The sequence below is a fragment of the Sapajus apella genome, unplaced genomic scaffold (genome assembly GCF_009761245.1).
Source record: "Sapajus apella isolate SASKATOON/1434 unplaced genomic scaffold, GSC_monkey_1.0 scaffold18, whole genome shotgun sequence".
In the NCBI taxonomy this organism is placed as follows: Eukaryota; Metazoa; Chordata; class Mammalia; order Primates; family Cebidae; genus Sapajus; species Sapajus apella.
The window spans coordinates 25604022-25612437 of NW_022436958.1; positions in this window are offsets into that span (position 1 = coordinate 25604022).

An 8416-nucleotide genomic window follows, 5' to 3' on the forward strand; every position below is an offset into this window, starting at 1 on the left:
GGGGTATGAAATTTTTGTGAATATCTGAGAGATTTTGCAAGTAAGTGGTTTTTCCCTGTTGTAAAATGAGTCCCTTAGTCTGATTCAGTCCATAAAAAGATGCCAAAGCAAGGAAAAATCTGTTATTCATTTCTTCATTGTTGTGGTGTTAGCACGTCTAGTCCAATAGCATTCAGTTCACTCACTAAACATGTGGACAATAACCAGTGAGAAAAACCTAAAACTGGAAGTAAATCTATAACGTCCATCTGGAGTTCTGCAAGGGAGGTGTGGGGCTTGGAGGACTCGCTCAGGAATGTTGGTTTTCTCCAGAGATTTGGTGAGAGTTACAAGGAATGCACTAGAAAATAATTTGGTCAGAAATTTTGTATATCCCAGGGCAATTGTAGACCCCAATTATCTTTTAGAACCTTCATCATCCCATATCTGCACATATGTATATATATATATGTGTATATATATATATATGTGTGTATATATATATATCTCCCATCTGATGATCATTAATATCAGCCAAAGATAACGGCAAATTTATAAACTGGATAGAAAAAGGATTAGGGAGCCTGTTTTTGGCTGCATAGTTAACAGCCTTGTCTGCCCTATCATATTCTTAAGATACGCTATCAGTCTCCTTAGTGTGGGCTGGACAATGAACATTGGCCATTTTAGTAGGACGATGAATAGCCTGTCATAACGCAGCAATTATTATATGTCCACGGGCAATAGGAGCACCAGCAGAAGTTAGTAGTCCACAGGGTTGCCAGGTTGTGCCAACAGCATGGCAGACTCTGAGAGCATATCTGGAGTCAGTGTGGATACTGACCGTTTTTCCTTTTGCCAGCGTGCACGTTCTTCGCTCATTCAGTAGCATGTGTTTACCAGACAGGGATTGGGGTCAGGGGTGGAGTGGTAGTGCTGGGGCTACACTGCAGTTGCCATGATTTAGGGAAAGAAGTAGCAAGGACCAGGAGCAAGAACCAGAACAGGGCTGGGGGCGTACTGAGACCAACTTGGCTGTAGAGACCCCCACCCAGGCAGTGCTGAAGGCATTAAGAAGCAGAAACCCAGATAGAACAGCAAAGTGGGTCTATCTGGGGGCCAACAGCCTTCAGAGCTGAGAGCCTCAAGGGGCTGACAGCATTCCAGGCTGAGGGCCTTGAATAGACTCTGACCCACGTATTTAGTCTCTCTGAACAGGTGATTATTATTAACAAATGGATGTTCTCTGTTTTCTCATAGAACCAAGATAAACTAGGTAGGCAGTTGGTGCCTGCTTATCACTGATCAAGGACAAACTAGAAAGTATTCTCCATAAGGGAGCCACAGGGGCAGGATCACATATCTCGTGATTAAAGAATTGTTTTAACCAGTATATGATATACATATACTGTTTTGCTACTTTAGAATGCCCCAAGCAGTTTTCCACTTGTTGGGGGTGGCCAGGTTTTCCTTGCCATCATTCTCAGCAAACAATAGAATTTATCATACACGTTAGGACTTGTCCCAATAGGGGCAGGCCCCAAACTACACTAAAAAGAGACATCTAATTTGCCAAGCCAGGGAACATTTATTTTTGAGCCAACTGTATTAATTTATTTACAACTGTAATTTATAAACAGTAATACAAACATCTTTACATTAATATTATGAAAAATGTCCCATGGCTGAAATGGGTGAAAAGTGAGACTTCAGTACATTTCTAAAGGAGTGCCAAGAAAAGGGAAAAAATGCAATGCCAAAGTTTTAGGGGAGAGTTATATCAAATACGCACCCAGGTGCAATTTCATGCAGATGTCTTCAACCACTCAAAATGTATTTATTAGAAACTAGAATGAAATTTCCTTAATTATGTTGCCTTCTATTCACTTGATTTCCAAAAGCAAATGAAAATGACTGACCGTCAACTGTGTACATCCAAATATTTATCTTATTAACCCTTTAGAGGTGATCCATTACATTTTAGGACATGGCAGATTGTGAGTATTTGCTATTTCCCAAATAGATTTTGCAAAATGTCATTCCATAGTCCCAAATGGGCTCCTGGATTTCTCTTACCAAATGTTTCTAACATGGACCATTATAAATTAAACGGAGAAAGCTGCAAAATATAGCAGAGCCATTTTCAGTACATTAAGACAATAAAAATAATTTCAAACCACTGGAACCTCAATGAGAGGACAAAACTAAAAGAAGAGAAGGAAATTTAGAAAAATGATGATAAAAACAATTGTACTTTATAAGGTCTCTGACTCTTTGGCCTTTATGAAAGTGGACATTAGTGTGGTCACAGAACATAATCCTCAAAGAGGATAAATCAATGTGTAAGCCAAGGAACATTTATTCCTTCTTGAGTGGTGGATTACATAATTAGAAAACCATATGTAAGAGGGCCTTCTAATTTTGATGTGTGCTGATTTGTGAATAACAATAATCAAGAAAAAAACGGTTCATGCTTATTATTGGATTAGAGTGAAAAATGTCTCTCTTTAAATTTAATTTTTTTATTGCATTTTAGGTTTTGCGGTACATGTGAAGAACATGCAAGATTGTTGCATAGGTACACACATGGTAGTGTGATTTGCTGCCTTCTTCCCCATCACCTATATCTGGCATTTCTCCCTATGCTCTTTCTCCCCAACTCCCACCCCCCCACTGTCCCTCCCCTATTTCCCTCCGACAGACCCGGGTGTGTCATGCTCCCTTCCCTGCGTCCATGTGTTCTCATTGTTCAACACCTGCCTATGAGTGAGAACATGCAGTGTTTGATTTTCTGTTCTTGTGTCAGTTTGCTGAGAATGATGGTTTCCAGTTTCATCCATGTCCCTACAAAGGACACGAACTCATCATTTTTGATGGGTGCATAATATTCCATGGTGTATATGTGCCACATTTTCCCTGTCCAGACTATCATCAATGGGCATTTGGGTTGGTTTCAGGTCTTTGCTATTGTAAACTGTGCTTCAATGAACATTCGTGTGCATGTGTCCTTATAGTAGAACGATTTATAATCCTTTGGATATATACCCAGTAATAGGATTGCTGGGTCAAATGGAATTTCTATTTCTAGGTCCTTGAGGAATTGCCACACTGTCTTCAACAATGGTTGAACTAATTTACACTCCCACCAACAGTGTAAAAATGTTCCTATTTCTCCACATCCTCTCCAGCATCTGTTGTCTCCAGATTTTTCAAGGATCACCATTCTAACTGGCGTGAGATGGTATCTTAATATAGTTTTGATTTGCATTTCTCTAATGACCAGTGATGATGAGCATTTTTTCATATGTTTGTTGGCCTCATGTGTGTCTTCTTTTGTAAAGTGTTTGTTCATATCCTTCACCCACTTTTGAATGGGCTTGTTTGTTTCTTTCTTGCAAATCTGTTTTAATTCTTTGTAGATACTGGATATCAGCCTTTTGTCAGATGGGTAGACTGCAAAAATGTTTTCCCATTCTGTTAGTTGCCGATTCACTCTAATGACTGTTTCTTTTGCCGTGCAGAAGCTCTGGAGTTTAATTAGATCCCATTTGTCTATTTTGGCTTTTGTTGCGAATGCTTTTGGTGTTTTGGTCATGAAGTTCTTGCCTACGCCTATGTCCTGAATGGTTTTGCCTAGATTTTCTTCTAGGGTTTTTATTTTGTTAGGCCTTATGTTTAAGTCTTTAATCCATCTGGAGTTAATTTTAGTGTAAAGTGTCAGGAAGGGGTGCAGTTTCTGCTTTCCGCACATGGCTAGCCAGTTTTCCCAACACCATTTATTAAACAGGGAATCCTTTCCCCATTGCTTGTTTTTGTCAGGTTTGTCAAAGATCAGATGGTTGTAGATGTGTTGTGTTGCTTCTGAGGCCTCTGTTCTGTTCCATTCGTCTATATCTCTGTTTTGGTACCAGTACCATGCTGTTTTGATTACTGTAGCCTTGTAGTATAGTTTGAAGTCTGGTAGTGTGATGCGTCCCGTTTTGTTCTTTTTGCTTATAATTGACTTGGCTATGCGGGCTCTCTTTTGGTTCCATATGAAGTTTAAGGTGTTTTTTTCCAGTTCTGTGAAGAAGGTCATTGGTAGCTTGATGGGGATAGCATTGAATCTGTAAATTACTTTGGACAGTATGGCCATTTTCACGATATTCATTCTTCCTAACCATGAACATGGAATGTTTCTCCATCTGTTTGTGTCCTGTCTTATTTCATTGAGCAGTGGTTTGTAGTTCTCCTTGAAGAGGTCCTTTACGCTCCTTGTTAGTTGTATTCCTAGGTATTTTATTCCCTTTGTAGCAATTGTGAATGGCAGTTCATTCTTGATTTGGCTCTCTTTAAGTCTGTTAGTGGTGTATAGGAATGCATGTGATTTTTGCATATTGGTTTTGTATCCTGAGACTTTGCTGAAGTTGCTTATCAGTTTCAGGAGATTTTGGGCTGACACGATCGGGTCTTCTAGATATACAATGATGTCATCTGCAAATAGAGATAATTTGACTTCCTCCTTTCCTATTTGAATAACCTTTATTTCTTTTTCTTGCCTGATTGCTCTGGCTAGAACTTCCAGTACTACATTGAATAGGAGTGGTAAGAGAGGGCATCCTTGTCTAGTGCCAGATTTCAAAGGGAATGCTTTCAGTTTTTGCCCATGCAGTATGATATTGGCTGTTGGTTTGGCAAAAATAGCTTTTATTATTTTGAGATATGTTCCATCAATACCTAGTTTATTGAGGGTTTTTAGCATAAAGCACTGTTGAATTTTGTCAAAGGCCTTTTCTGCATCAATTGAGATAATCATGTGGTTTTTGTCTTTGGTTCTGTTTATGTGTGAATTAGGTTTATAGACTTGGGTATGTTGAACCAGCCTTGCATCCCCAGGTTGAAGACTACTTGATCATGGTGGATAAGCTTTTTGATGTGCTGTTGCAATCAGCTTGCCAGTATTTTATTGAAGATTTTTGCATCTATGTTCATCATGGATATTGGCCTAAAGTTTTCTTTTCTTGTTGAGTCTCTGCCGGGTTTTGGTATCAGGATGATGTTGGTCTCATAAAATGATTTGGGAAGGATTCCCTCTTTTTAGGTTGTTTGGAATAATTTCAGAAGGAATGGTACCAGCTCCTCTTTGTATGTCTGGTAGAATTTGGCTGTGAACCCATCTGGACCTGGGCTTTTTTTGGCTGGTAGGCTCTTAATGCTGCCTCAACTTCAGACATTGTCATTGGTCTATTCAGGGTTTCGACTTCTTCCTGGTTTAGGCTTGGAAGGATGCAAGTGTCCAGGAATTTATCCATTTCTTCCAGGTTTACTAGTTTATGTGCATAGAGTTGTTTGTAATAATCTCTGATGATGGTTTATATTTCTGAGGAATCTGGGGTGATATCCCCTTTATCATTTTTTGTTGCATCTATTTGATTATTCTCTTTCCTTTTTTATTAATCTGGCTAGTGGTCTATTTTGTTGATCTTTTCGAAAAACTAGCTCCTGGATTTATTGGTTTTTTGAAGGGTTTTTGTGTCTCTATCTCCTTCAGTTCTGCTCTGATCTTAGTTATTTCTTGCTAGGTTTTGAGGTTTTTTGATCTTGCTCCTCTAGCTCTTTCAATTTTGATGATAGGGTGTTGATTTTAGATCTCTCCTTGCTTCTCATGTGGGCATTTATTGCTATATATTTTCCTCTAGAGACTGCTTTAAATGTGTCCCAGAGATTCTGGTATGTTGTGTCTTCATTCTTGTTGGTTTTGAAGAACATCTTTATTTCTGCCTTCATTTCATTGTTTATCCAGTCAACATTCAAGAGCCAGTTGTTCAGTTTCCAGGAAGCTGTGCAGTTCGGAGTTAGTTTCTGAGTTCTGAGTTCTAACTTGATTGCACTGTGATCTGAGAGACTATTTGTTATGATTTCCGTTCTTTTGCATTTGCTGAGGAGTGATTTACTTCCAATTTTGTGGTCAATTTTGAATAGGCGTGATGGGGTACTGAGAAGAATCTATATTTTGTGGATTTGGGATGGAGAGTTCTGTAAATGTCTACTAGGTTTGCTTGGTCCAGGTCTGAGTTCAAGTCCTGGATATCCTTGTTAATTTTCTGTCTCATTGATTTGTCTAATATTGACAATGGGGTGTTAAAGTCTCCCACTATTATTGTGTGGGAGTCTAAGTCTCTTTGTAAGTCATTAAGAACTTGCCTTATGTATCTGGGTGCTCCTGTATTGGGTGCATTTATATTTAGGATCATTAGCTCTTCTTGTTGCATTGATCCTTTTACCATTATGTAATGTTCTTCTTTGTCTCTTTTGATCTTTGTTGGTTTAAAGTTTATTTTATCAGAGATGATAATTGCAACTCCGGCTTTTTTTTGCTCTCCATTTGCTTGGTAAATCTTCCTCCATCCCTTTATTTTGAGCCTTTGTGTATCCTTGCATGTGAGATGGGTTTCCTGGATAGAGCACACAGATGAGTTTTGACTTTTTATCCAATTTGCCAGTCTGTGTCTTTTGAGTGGGGCTTTTAGGCCATTTACATTTAAGGTTAATATTGTTATGTGTAAATTTGATCCTGGCATTTTGATGCTAGCTGGCTGTTTTGCTCTTTAGTTGATGCAGTTTCTTCATTGTGTTGATGCTCTTTATCATTTGGTATGTTTTTGGAGTGGCTGGTACTGGTTGTTCCTTTCTGTGTTTAGTGCTTCTTTCAGGAGCTCTTGTAAAGCAGGCCTGGTGGTGATGAAATCTCTGAGTACTTGCTTGTTCGCACAGGATTTTATTTTCCTTCACTTATGAAGCTTAGTTTGGCTGGATATCAAATTCTGGGTTGAAAGTTCTTTTCATTAAGGATGTTGAATATTGGCCCCCACTCTCTTCTGGCTTGTAGGGATTCTGCTGAGAGATCTGCTGTGAGTCTGATGGGCTTCCCTTTGTAGGTAACCCAACCTTTCTCTCTGGCTGCCCTTAGCATTTTCTCCTTCATTTCAACCCTGGTGAATCTGATGATTATGTGCCTTGGGCTTGCTCTTCTTGAGGAATATCTTTGTGGTGTTATCAGTATTTCCTGGACTTGAATATTGGCCTGCCTTGCTAGGTTGGGGAAGTTTTCCTGGATAATAACCTGAAGAGTATTTTCCAACTTGGATTCATTCTCTCTGTCACATTCAGGTACAACTATCAAATGTAGATTAGATCTTTTCACATAGTCCCATATTTCTTGGAGAATTTGTTCATTCCTTTTTACCCTTTTTTCTCTAATCTTGCCTTCTCATTTTATTTTATTAAATTGATCTTTGGCCTCTGATATCCTTTCTTCTGCTAGGTCAATTTGGCTGTTGAAACTTGTTTATGCTTCACGAAGTTCTCGTGTTGTGTTTTTCGGCTCCATCAATTTACTTATATTCCTCTCTAAGTTGTTTATTCTCGTTAGCATTTTGTCAAATCTTTTTTCAAGGTTCTTAGTTTCTTTGCATTGGGTTAGAACATGTTCTTTTAGCTCACAGAAGTTTCTTATTACCCACCTTCTGAAGCCTGATTCTGTCAATTCATCACACTCATTATCCATCCAGCCTTGTTCCCTTGCTGGTGAGGAGTTGTGATCCCTTGTAGGAGGAGAGGCACTCTGGTTTTGGATGTTTTCATCCTTTTTGCACTGGTTTCTTCCCAGCCTTGTGGATTTGTTCACCTGTCGTCTTTGTAGTTGTTGACTTTCAGATTGGGTCTCTGAGTGGATGTCCAGTTTGTTGATGATGTAGTTATTTCTTTCTGTTTCTAGTTTTCCTTCTAACAGTCTGGACCCTCTGCTGTAGGACTGCTGAGGTCCACTCCAGGCCCAGCTTGCCTGGGTCTCCTGCAATGGCTGCAGAACAGTAAGGGTTGCTGCCAGTTTCTTCTTCTGCTATCTTTGTCCCAGAAAGATACTGGCCAGATGTCAGTCTGAACTCTCCTTTATGAGGTGACTCTTTGGATATACAGGGGTCAGGGAGGTGCTTGAGGAGACAGTATGTCCTTTATAGGAGCTCAAGAGCTGAGCTGTGAGCTCTGTTGTTCATTCAGAGCTCCTGAGCAGGTACGTTTAAGTCTGCTGTAGCAGAACTCATAACCCCCCCTTTTTTTTCACAGGTGCTCTGTCCCAGGGAATTAGGGCTTTATTTATGAGTTTCTGTTGTGCTGCTGCCTTTTTTCAGGGCTGCCCTGCTCATCAAGGAGGCATCCTAGTCACTGTCTGCCTGCAGAAGCTTTGCTGAGCTGCTGTGGGCTGCGCCCAGCTGCAGTGTGAACTTCCCTGAGGTCCTGTTTATACAGGTATAGTTAGAACCGCCTCGGCAATGGCAGCCCACTTGTATAATGGTGGGCTGCCTCAGCAATGGCACACTACCTCTGTAGTGGTGGACTGCCTCAGTAATGGTGGACACTCCTCCCCTACAGGGCTGGACTGTCCCAGGTTCAGCTGTGC